At 29.7% G+C, this 12,662-nt stretch overlaps 1 long non-coding RNA gene across 1 annotated transcript in view; it reads left to right on the top strand.

Moving 5' to 3' along the window:
• The window catches only part of LOC136085071 (uncharacterized), a 15,379-nt gene extending 6,311 nt beyond the window's left edge, over nt 1-9,068 (top strand). The window contains exon 2 of the long non-coding RNA XR_010641049.1: nt 8,894-9,068. This is a non-coding gene — a long non-coding RNA (uncharacterized LOC136085071). The remainder of the gene's footprint in view (nt 1-8,893) is intronic.
• Nucleotides 9,069-12,662: the final 3,594 nt, after the last annotated feature.

Raw genomic sequence — 12,662 nt, forward strand, 5'->3', positions numbered from 1 at the left:
AAAATCATTTGTCAAAACTGGAATTTTTCTCTTTGATCCATCTACTATATCATCTGACAAGTTAACTCCTTCCGAAATCTATAAACACCCTTTTTCTCAGAAAACAAATAATTGTGACAACAACACCTCTCAAAACATCTGTTTTAACACCAACAGCTATGATCAAAACAAAGCTTGTGAAAATTTTTTTGTTGCGAAGTCAAAAAACATATACAATTCCCACAAAACTATAAGATCAGTAGACAAAGACTTAAACAATGAAAAATTAAATCATCTATTAATATTAAATGTAGATTATTTTAAATAAAATAAAACTAAAAGAGAAGTAGTGAAAAAAAAGTTAATGGCCACAAGGGTGATGTTTGTGCATACAACAAGCGACCTACGAAAAAAATAAAAAGACACTATGGAGGCGAGTGTCTTACATCAGAAGATGCGTTTAAAAGATTAAACGATGAAGAAAATAAAGACTTTAAAAAAAAGTTCAACCACAAGGCAAAAATCAAAATAAAAAAATAATTTATCAAAATTAAAAAACACAGACGAGTTAAAGATTTTACTTTAGAAGTAGTTCACCAAAAAAACATGTTCACTAGTTTACCAAAGTGAAGTAGTAAACATGTTTTTTTTGAAAATTTATTTAGTGTTGTAATAATAATTTTTAATCTTAGTACTTTATTTCATGTTGTACCTAATACTTTAAATGGTATAAATTTTGAAAACGTTAGGTTTTTTAAATGGTATAAATTTTGAAAATGTTAGGTTTTTTTTTCTGAATAATTTTCCTTTAAATTTCGAAAACAGTTTACTTTACCCCAGGTTTACGGTATCATTAAAAAAAAAATGGCAATAAGATATCGATGTAGCAACACTCTCTCGTAGCAGCAGGCTATAAGATAGTCGATATAGCAACACCCCCAGTGGCACAGGATGCAAAAAAGACGTCTTTTAAACGTCTTTTGAACGTTTTAAATGTCTTTTAAAGGTTCAAAAGACGTTTTTTTTAGGTCCCGTGCCCACTGGGACTTCACGCATGCTTTACAGTAAAAAATAAAAATAAAATCAGAATGTTTTTATTTTTAAAAAAACTAAAATAAAAATATTCAGAATGTTTTGAACAACATTCTAGTCTTTTAACTTGCGTTTTTGTGGGTTTTTTAAAACAATAAATTTAATCAGTTTCCTCAATTAAATTAATGCGTTTTGGCATAATCTGACCTCAATTTTGCCTTGTTAGATGTCATAGAGTTGTTAAGTACGATTTTTTATAAAAACGATAAGTTTTAGATCATTACTATAGGAATATATATATATATATATATATATATATATATATATATATATATATATATATATATATATATATATATATATATATATATATATATATATATATATATATATATATATATATATATATACAGGGACGTAGCACTCATTATAGGAATGGTCCGGTGAATTTATTTATATTCATGCACTTCCAGTTCTTCAGTTATGTGTCTTACGATACATGTAACTTGCTTTATGTTGGATGAATTAGTAGTTTCGTCTATCATAATGGTCAGAAAAGGAGAAGACTGGAGCTCAGCCATAATTTCTCTCGTGTTGCTTTGAAGGGATTCTCGTGTTTGTTGTAGAAGGAATAGTTACCGCCACCATGACTGCTTTTTTGTAGAAAGAACTCGGTTCGTGGCTCCTGAACAATACTGTAGTATCTTTCCAATTAGAGAAGCCAACCACCACCTGCCACAACGGTGAAATTCATGAACGGTTTATGAATTCAAAGATATTTTTAAAAGTAAAATAGTTTTTTACAGGGTCTGTAAAAAAGGATGATTTGTTTATGTCAACTGTTTTAGCCTAATTGCAATGTTATATATACAAACAGTATAGAAAAATACTTACAAATACTACCTCGGGTTTCTTAGCAGTAATTCGTTTAAGCTTCAATACATGGTTTGTTAAGGCTTCAATACTTGTATGGCAGAATACTGCGTCCTTTGCCTCATCATAATGTAAAAAAGGCCACTTAACAAACCATTGTGGCTTGAAACTCTGTTCTACTATTTTTGACTCCAAAAGAACGCTTAGAGAACCTACTAATGGCTGGTGAGGTGGATTGGATACATGAGTTTGAGAAAGTAAACCCTCAGATGAACTACAATCAATTTTAAGAAGGTACGATTGAACGAATTCAACACTTCCTGGCTCTAGTGGTGGCGCTCGTCGCGTTATTTATTATGAAGAGATTAGAAGAAGAATTGAAGAGCTTATAAACGATAATACAACGACAAATATAATTGAAATTAAATATGCTTTAAATATAAATGTATCGGTAACAACTGCCGGGAGATGGGTGACCAATCTTGGATACACATATAAAATTACTCCACCAATTTATGAAATAAGAAACAACATGGATGTAAAAAATCTTGAAATTGAATATATTAGGTGGTATACTTCAATCTCGCCTATTTATCGCCATCGAAATATTGTTGTTTTTTTGTTGATGAAACTCCATTTAATTTACACATGTTTTGTCGTCATTCATTGGCAAGAAAAGGAGTAACACCAAACCCGATTATTTGCCCTAGGCAGCGTAACGTTTCGATGATATTGGCCGTCAATGATATGAATATTATTCACTGCGAAGCTGTCAGTGTGTCAGTCAACACAGTTTTGTTTTAAGAATATATTGATTAAGTTGTACGAGTTTTGGGGACAAAGGAAGAATTCACCCTGGTGATGGATAATGTCAGAATCTATCATAGTGTTAAGATGAGGACTCAGAACATTAAAATAAAATATTTGCCACCATATTCGCAATTCTTGAACCCGTGTGAAGATTTTTTATCTTAAGAATAACGTGCGAAGAAATACGGTCTCAGCTGGAAGAAATAAACTAATTACAAGAATGCGTGAGACATGCTTATCTATTCCTTATGTTAACTTATCGAACTATTACACTCACTGCGAAAGCTTTTTCGAAGCGTGTTATAGGTCAGATGACATACCTCGACAGTAATTGGAAAATAAACCTTATTTTTTAAATAAAATAAAATTTTAGATAATTTTAAAAAATTGAATAAAAAAGATAAAAATATATTTCAAAATAAAACCTTTTTTTTTGAATAATATAGAATGTTAAAATTACGCATGCGTTAAATGTTTTAATTGAAAATCACGATTGTTTTAATTGAAAATCGCGATTGTTTTAATTGATTGTCACGATGTTTTAAATGAATGTCATGATTGTTTTAAATGGATATCACTTTGTTTTAAATGGATGCAAAAATTGGTATGCAGGGCCGTCCCAAAGGGGTCTTTCATGGAGGGATGGAGGGGGGGGGGGGTAAGTATTTTTTGTTAACTAGAGACATCAAAAAAAAAGGTTCTCAAGATTTGCAATTTGCCATCTATAGCTCAAAACTTGCTAAATGTGCCAACTTAAATGCTTATATATATTATGGTTGTAATCTTACCTAGTTTGTAGTATTTTTAATTCTCTACAAAACTTGATTTTTTTAAATTAAATAATTTAAAGTTGCAGAGAAAAATGAAAGAAAAACAAGAAGCCAATTGAGAACTTTTGTACAGGTTTTATTTAAAAAATTGATCTAAAGGGAAAAAGTTTACAGCTGATCACTTTCTTGTTGAAAAATTCCTATTAACACCATTTATACGGTTATTCGATGCGCTAAAAATAATTCAGGCACCAGAGAGTCCCTGGATGTGGTAGGATTGCTAAAATTATGACATCGAAAGACTTAAAACAATGTTTGACCACAAAAAAGGCATATTGCAAATACAAGCAGCTCGGAAATTTAAGTGCACCCAAGGATATATCAGTTAAACATTAAAAACAAAGTCCTTAATCAGGCCAAAGAAGAAGAAGAAAAAGATTCCATTAAGAACTTGTGACCAAATAGAGACAGCTCGAACGAAGTGCGGTCGGCTGTATTGAATTTTTGTCGATAAATAATTAATCCTTGACGACGAGTCGTACTTCACATTTAACTACTCTTCGATTAATGGCAATGATATTTATCATTCAAGTAATGTTTCTCAAACACCAACAAGTGTTAAATTCAATCCCACTTCAAAATATGAAAAGAAATTACTCGTTTGAATTTGCTTTTTTGATAAAAGAATATCTTCGCCAATATTCAGAGAAAGTGGCTTTGCAATCAATAATCACCAAAAAATTGATGAAAAGATCAATTTGTTCACAATGGATCCCATATGGCCTCACCCCAGCAAATTAACAAAACCGGGTTGAACTTGCGCAAAAATTTCTGACCATCCCACGAGATGAATTGAATGTTGAACGACGTCTAATGTTGTGGATGAGAAGTGGATTTACCACAGATTGATCGGGTGCAAACGCAGTAATTGCGCTTGTATTTCAAAGGGTGAAGAAGTTCCGAAACATATCAGGAAACAATCACAATTTGATGCAAAAAGTATGGCGATTTGTGCTATCTCATTTGGTAGCAAGGCCTATGTTGAGGTACTTCCAAATGGACAATCGGTCAATTCAGAAGTGTACATGCTTATCCTATCAAATATGCATTCTAATTTTGTCAACAAAGGCTTGAAAAGAGTAACATGGAACACAATGCTCCTTCAGCACGATAATGCCAGGTCACACGAATCTGCTGCAGTCAGAGACTTTCTTGCTGAGAAAAAAGTCACCCGTTTTATTCAACCTCCATATAGCCCCGACTTTAACTTGTTGGACAGATATGCTTTCTCTTCATTTGAATTTTATCGCAAGGATTTGGATTTTCAGACAAAGGAAGAGGTTCAAGAAGCCATGGAGACAAACTTAAGGTCACATTCACATGATCATATGCAACGGCAACTGGAAAAACTGAAAACAGATTTAAATGAGATTATTTTAAAGCAAGGCGCCTACTTATGATTCACTCTTAATGTAATTGTTCTATGCTTATTCTTTGTTATAAAAAAAATTGATTATATGAACTTTTTGATTGACCCTAGTAAATTAGAATAGCAAATTATTCTTTTCTTTTCTTTTTTTAATGTCTAAATAAAAATATTGATATAATTCTTATTTTTGTTTATTTATGTATATTTATATGTCAACTAAAAAAAGAATACATAAATAAATAAAAAAAAACGATATAAATAATTTTAATTTACATTAAAAAAAGATTTTTATTCTAAATTCTCCTAATATAAAAAGTTTCACTTTGAACCTTGTCAAACCAACGAGACGAAATAAGAATTACGTAATTCATTTTGTAAACAAAAACTTAACGAAAAAGCGCCAGAACTTTAATAAATGCAGGTGGTTTTAACGTACGTTTACACAAATTCAAAATAAAAATGTGCTTTAACTGAGCATCGCTATTCAAAACTTTAAATGTATAAAAGTAATATTCAATATTCTTTTGCATATATTATTAAAAAACTTAAGTTTTTTAGCTAAATTTTTAAAAAAACAAAACTTTATCATGTTTTTGTAAACATACGTTACATGAAAATTGCAAAAGTTCATTTGTTATTTTCATGAAATATAGAGTAAAACCGGGTCAAACCGCACACCATCATTCCGCACACTGATCGAAATTATCAAATAAAAACTAAACGGATATGGTTATGAAAAAAATAAAAATAGATTCAGAAAATAGAATACAGAACTCTCCTCTATTCGAATTGATAAAGTTATATGTCGATTCAACTTCATTTTTTTCTTTTTTTATACAACTTTAAAGGGAGTTCAAAGTTCAAAGTTCAACGGCGAGTCAAAATTTTTTAAATATTTTTCATCGTTGCGAACAAATTGCGCTTGAACCGAAACTGATATAAAAACAATTTTAGCACTATCTTGTTGGAAATTTAATTTTGCTTCTGATAGTATAATTTGTATGCAGCTAGAACAAAAAATTAAATAAAAAATCAAATAAGTAAAAAAACTCTTTTTTCTGATAAAACCGCATACTCGATTAATTACTTAGCTTTTCGCAAGTCACGAAGCGCCAATCTTTATCTTATTAACTTAGCGTTAATTCCAGTTAAATTATGAATGAAATATAATGTTATTTGTTAATATAATAAACTCTTACTTTTTAAAAACCAATTATTATATTATTTCTCAATATAATTATCGCTCAATTCAATTTAATTCACTCACTTTAACATGTCAACTAAAAAAACAAAAGCATACAAGGAAGACGATATACTAGCCGCATTAACTGGTATGAAAGAAAATAAAACATCACTGAGAAAAGCTGCATTCAAACATAGCGTTCCAGTCTCAACGCTCAAAGATCGCAAAAATAACATCAACAAAAGCTTCCATGGCTCAGGTACAACAACGTACTCTCAAATGAAACAGAAAGATTGATGTTGCATGCGTTCCAATTACTTGGTGACTGGGGTTATGGTTTAACCCGAAATGAAATACTAGAATTTTTATGCAACCTTAAACGTGAAGATTAATTGCACTTATTCAAAAATGGCAAGCCTGGTAAACTGGTTTTATGCCTTTATGAAGAGATGGTCTAAAGAAACTTCAACAAGAAAAATAGATAACTTAGCATCTAAAAGAGCCGCTTCTTGTACGCCAGGAATAATTAATTGTTATTTTGAATGCGTCGCCAAGCAATATCAACAGACTGGTATAACTTTTGGGTCGCATACTTAGAATTGCAATGAAACAGGTTTTTTGGGTGATCAAGGCAAAGCAACCGTAGTGTGTCGAAAAGGGACGTGCATTTAAACTTACTGGCAACAATGAAAAAGTTCATTATATTGTAAACAATTGCTACAACGCTGATGGGCATTTTGCACCACCATTTGTGATATACAAAGCCAAAAGAAACTTTCGTCCTAACTGGACAAGAGGTGGTCCAGTCGGTACCAAATATTCAATTTCAAAATCAGGTTGGATGGAACACGTTTATTCAATGACTGAAAGAAGTATTTATACCCAAAACTGACCAAATTGGTGGTATTCATATTTTAGTATTAGATGGGCATTCAACTCACATAACTTTAAAAGCGGTATTGCTGTGCAAAAAAGACCACATAATCTTGATTTGTCTACCAGAGCATTCTTCACATATTCTACAACCATTGTATAGAGGTGTTTATTATCATGTCAAAAAAGCATAGAAAAAACATCTTACAAAGAATTACAAATACTCAAAATGTAAGAATTTAGATAAAAAAAATTTCCACCGTTGCTCACACTGCTGAACGAGAGTGGAAAATATTTTACACGCTTGCATGCAATCGCTGGTTTCGACTATACTGCTATTTCCACTTAATAAAAACAACATAAATCATAAGGCATTAGCTATAACACGAACGTTTAATCCACCTTCTTCAACTTTAGCAGCCTTCGCAGCACCTACACCATCTTGCTCAGACACAGCTTCATCATCTTCAACAGCCGCCGCAGCACCTACTCCAACCACACACCGATTACCATCTTTCTCAACTACATCAGCTTCAAGTTTTGATAGGTATCAAGCATGTGTTGAGCCTTGCAAAAACAGTATCAAGATAGAGTTGAAACAGTTTTTTCGAGCCAGAAATCAATCGCATGCTAAGAAATCAAAGCAGTGCAACATGTCAAAACTTGGCAGAAAATGTATTACCGAAAAAAATGTAATCGAGTTCCTCAAACAAAAAGATGAATAAAAAGCAACAAATGAAGCCGTGAATGTTGCTAAACTTAAATCAAAGCGTAGACTCTCTATGCTAAGTACTCAAATGCCTGAGTATAACAATGCTGAGCAACCTCAGAAAAACAATAATGAAGATTAAGTACCAGCAGCCAAACGATTAAAAGTTGCAAAAAGTAAAAAGTGTATATAGTACAGTTACACACAGAAATGTTGCAATGCGAAAGTTCGATGTGTCGGGAACGGTTGTGCACAGAAACACGTTTACCAAAGAAATATTTTGTTGGAACTAAATTTTTTTGTTGAAAAAAAAAGTGTAAAAAATTTAAAATAGTTTCTTAAATATAAATTGTGTTAAAAAAAGAATTAAAAAAAAGTTAAATTTAAAAATTTTAATATTTTCTCAAGTGTGCGGTTTTATCAGAATGTCGCCTAAAACCGCACAATTATTTTTTCTTTACATTTAATATTTTCGATAATTTTATTATTATTTTTTTAACATATTTTTATATTATCCTATGTAGTTTTTTTATTACATATCTAATAAAAAAAAGATGAAAAATAAAAAAGTTATTTAATTTTTATTGATAAGTGTGCGGTTTGACCCGGTTTTACTTTATATATTTTATAAAGTATAAAATCTGACCAACAACATTTGAACATGTTAGTTCCATTTTCACGCTAAATTAATTATTTGCCGATTATGCAAATAAATTCATGGTTAAAATAACATTTTACAATGATACTTTTTTTATCACGTGACAATGAGAAAAACCTTAACTTTCGGAAGCATAAAAATGGCTTAAATAAATTAATTTTAGTAATAAAGGTATATTTTAAATAAACTTTTGTGTGTCTACACCAATATTCATTTGCTAAAAGTTGAAAAAAAAGAGAATAAAATTTGACTACTTTTTCATTTTCCGCCGTGGAATTGCCCATGTGCGTGTGTTTATACTTTTAAAACAAAAATTGTAGCCCCAACCAAACCTGTGGTTAATGTATAAGTACTCTTGTGCATGTTCTACCTATATAATATCTATCTATCTATACCTATATCTATATCTATATATATATCTATATCTATATCTATATATATATCTATATCTATATCTATATATATATATATATATATATATATATATATATATATATATATATATATATATATATATATATATATATATATATATATATATATATATATATATATATATATATATTGTATTTTTCAGAGACCATACTCAAGAATACCGAAAATGAACTAGAAAACTGGGTTGGAGATCTTGAAAAAACCGCCGTATAGAAAAGGTGTCGGTTACCGTGAAAAACTAAACCGCGACAACAGTTTTTATGTAATTTTTTATATTTGTAATTTGAAATATACTTTAATCTTGTGTATACTTTTAATTTTGTGTTTTATTTGTTTTAATCAATAAAGCATACTGGTTGTTGATTCTGTTATTTAGAACGTCCTGAAAGGATGTCTTTAAGTGTCTAATCTAGAATCAGTTTAGAACGCGTTCGAGACGTTCCGGCTGAAGTTCATTGTACGTTTTTTGTACGTCACCGTGCTCGATGGGAGGCGACAGATCCAATATCAATAATTGTTACCCCATCTCTATCTAATCTATATTTTATAATATATAAAATATAGTTAATAGTTATTTTAACTACAATAACCTACTATACATCAATTCGGTTTCAAAAAAGATAGTTTAACTGAGCATGCCATAATGCAACTTGTATGTAGCATCTCTAAATCCTTTGAAAAATCTCAATACACATAAGGTATTTTTCTTGACCTATCAAAAGCATTTTATACCGTTGACCATAATATTTTAGTACAAAAAATTATGTATAAAGGTTTAAACAGTAAAGTTATTAAGTGGTTTAAGCAAATAGTGTGTAGTAATAATGGCCAGTAAAAATGCAATAACGGGAAGATTTTTTTACAGTTTTTAAAAGTTAAAACTGGATCTTTTCTAGTAAAAGGTAACTTATCAAATATTAGTAACCAATAATGAAAATAATAATAGTCGGAAATGCGATCGCAAAGCATTATGGATAATTTGGCAAAGCCTATGCTAATAAAAAGACATTCTAAAAAAACTTTACACCTACTCCTGAATAGCATTTTATATAAAACCCAACCTTATTTAAATAAATTCTTACATAACTCTATTACTAGAGTTGTGCAAGAACTTTTATACACGGTTTTATAAATTATGCAAATATTGCCTTAGGCAGTACGAGAAAAAGTAAACTACAACGCCTATTTTGCCGTCAGAAAAATACGATGCGCGTAATTAATTTTGTGGCGCTCTTCACATTTAAAACATTTTTTTGATAAAATGAAAATACTTGATTTTTAAAAGTTGACATCTTAGATAAGTTTTTAAATTAGGGGGTGATGTTAAAATACTTTTGTATTTTGTACTATATTTGCGTCTCCTGAAAAAAAAGGCCCTTAATTTTAAAGGTGTTTTTAGAACTTTTAGATTCTGGTGGGGAGGTGCATACCTCCCCCATACCCCCCTGGATCCGTTACTGAACGAGGGTATATATAACCCCTAGAAATATTGTATTATTTTAAAAAGAATTTTATAAGGATAAGTTTATTAGCTATAAACAGATGTTTCAACTTAATTAAAAATTCTTGATGTATACAAACTTAAAGTTTTCAAAGTTTTTGTTTTACTTATAGGAAAAGTTACTTATAGGGAAAGTTATTTACTTTGCATTGTTTTTTGCAGCCGAAATATTATAATGTTTATATTTATTTTTGCAGATTAAAATAGTTTGGTGTTTTCTCTCAAAGAATATAAATAAATAGTTCATTTAAAAAAATCTTTATACCGAAAGTTGCGTTATTTTCAACACACCCAATTAACTCATCTTAGGAAACCAGTTTCCAAAGATGAGCTTTTTTTAATGGTATTCAAAAAAACTCTAAGTAACAAAAAAAAACAATCACAAAATAAAAAAAAATTTTATCTTTAAGGACTATACTAAAGTAAAAAGTAATTATCTCAACCATAAAAAAGAAGCATTGGTAAATCTTTCCTATCCCCAAAAAAGTTTGCGAAATTTTTTGAAAATCTTTTGCACTTGAAATACCGAAACAAAGCTTCGTCGAGAATAACTTTAAAAATACGCGATTTTCTTAATAAAAAGTCGCATCTCATCTTGAGCGTCTCAAAGTATATCATCTTGAGCAATTTCACCAAGTACTATTAAGAATTTAAAAAGCACGACAAACAGCTCATATATTATCTCATATAACCCATGGAATTAGCAGTAGATAAGCATAAAATATTGAGGATATAATAAATTTTTAATGATCTTGTTTCGTTCTGACGTAATTACAAAATATTAAATAATAAAAAATTATAACGGGTGTGGTAATTTTTTTTAACAATAAAACAATGAAAGGGTATTAACAATACAACCAAGAAATTAAAATAAATTACACCGATGAACTTGTATGAATATATTTAGCAAAAAAAATCGCAAAAAAATCAGTAGTCTACACGTAAAAGAGGTTATACCATCTTATGAGCCTACTCATCTTGTGCAATCTTCTCCTATATGGGGAAAAAAAAATTTATTATTTAAAATTATATAGTACTTGGTGAAGTTGCTCAAGATGAAACATTTTGAGACGCTCAAGACGAGATGCGGCTTTTTATTAAGAAAAATTTTTTTTAAAGTTATTCTCCGCGAAGCTTTATTTTAATATTTCAAGTGCGAAAGTTTTACAAAAAATTTCGCAAACTTTTTTGGAAACAGGGACTGTTATTAGTTGCGTAACTATATGCTGTTATTAATTGCGTAAGTTATGGAAATATAAAACAGATGGAAGTTCAACCTCATTAAAATGCTTTGCGACTAAGTTCGTAACCTTTTGTTTAGTACGATTAATCTTTTTAGATTAACGCAAAAAAATACGTTTATAAATAATTGAAGACCTTAGTGAAGAAACCGGCGTCGTCACATTAAAAAAGTTTTGAGAAAGTATTTAATGATCTTTAATTAAACCCTTTATATAAAAAGTCTATTTTTTTTTTCAATAAAAACTATAAAAATTTTATTTATGATTAAACTTTAAATAATTTAATCAAAACATAAATTTTATTTATTTGATCTTTAGTTTTCTTGGCTTTATATAAAGACTTTTATTAATGATCAATAAATACTTTCTTAAAACTTTAAATGTGACAATCCCGGTTTTTCCACTGAGGTCTTCAATTTTAAAATATAATACTTTGAAGGTTCGCCAATGATGTGAGAGGCGCTGTGCCCCCTGGCCCCCTGTAGCGTCGGTCATGACAACTAATAAAACTTTGAGCTTTAGCTATTTAATTTAGAAAATAATTTTTTGATTTTTTAATAATTGTTTTATTTGTCATTGTAACCAAAAATTGTGTTATGATTCAAAATAAGAAAAGAAGATTTAAGTAACAAATGCTTTTGAAAAAAGATTAATAAGTAACAACCAAGATATGTCAAAAACAAAGAGAATACTGGAGAAGAAGTATTCCCTAAGGACTTTGTGGAATAAAGTAAATCGACGCTTTCCTCTTTTTGAATCTTTCTATCTTTTTGAATCAAGATTTTTTAATAGTTTACATTAATAGTTACAAATAATTATTAGTATTTGATTTTTTTGAATTTCTGTTTTTTTTGAACAGGATTATTCTTATCTTTTAAATACTAGGTATTTTGACAGGTAATTGATTCTGAGAATGAGTATAAGTCAATAAAAAGTTCTCAGTAAAATTTAATGAAGCTTGATGGTTTGCAATGAAGATTGTTAGGTATACTAGAATTTAAAAAAATATGTCGAAGTTTGCTAATAGGTTTATTTTTATTTGCTTCAGTAAAAATTGTTCTGAAAGAGTATGATCAGATTAACATCAAAGCAAACTCCTCTTGTAGATAATACAAATGTCAATACAGGGTTCAAAAGAATTGTTGTGAGCTTATTGTTGTTGAGGAGTT

The sequence above is a fragment of the Hydra vulgaris genome, chromosome 09 (assembly GCF_038396675.1).
Source record: "Hydra vulgaris chromosome 09, alternate assembly HydraT2T_AEP".
Lineage (NCBI taxonomy): Eukaryota > Metazoa > Cnidaria > Hydrozoa > Anthoathecata > Hydridae > Hydra > Hydra vulgaris.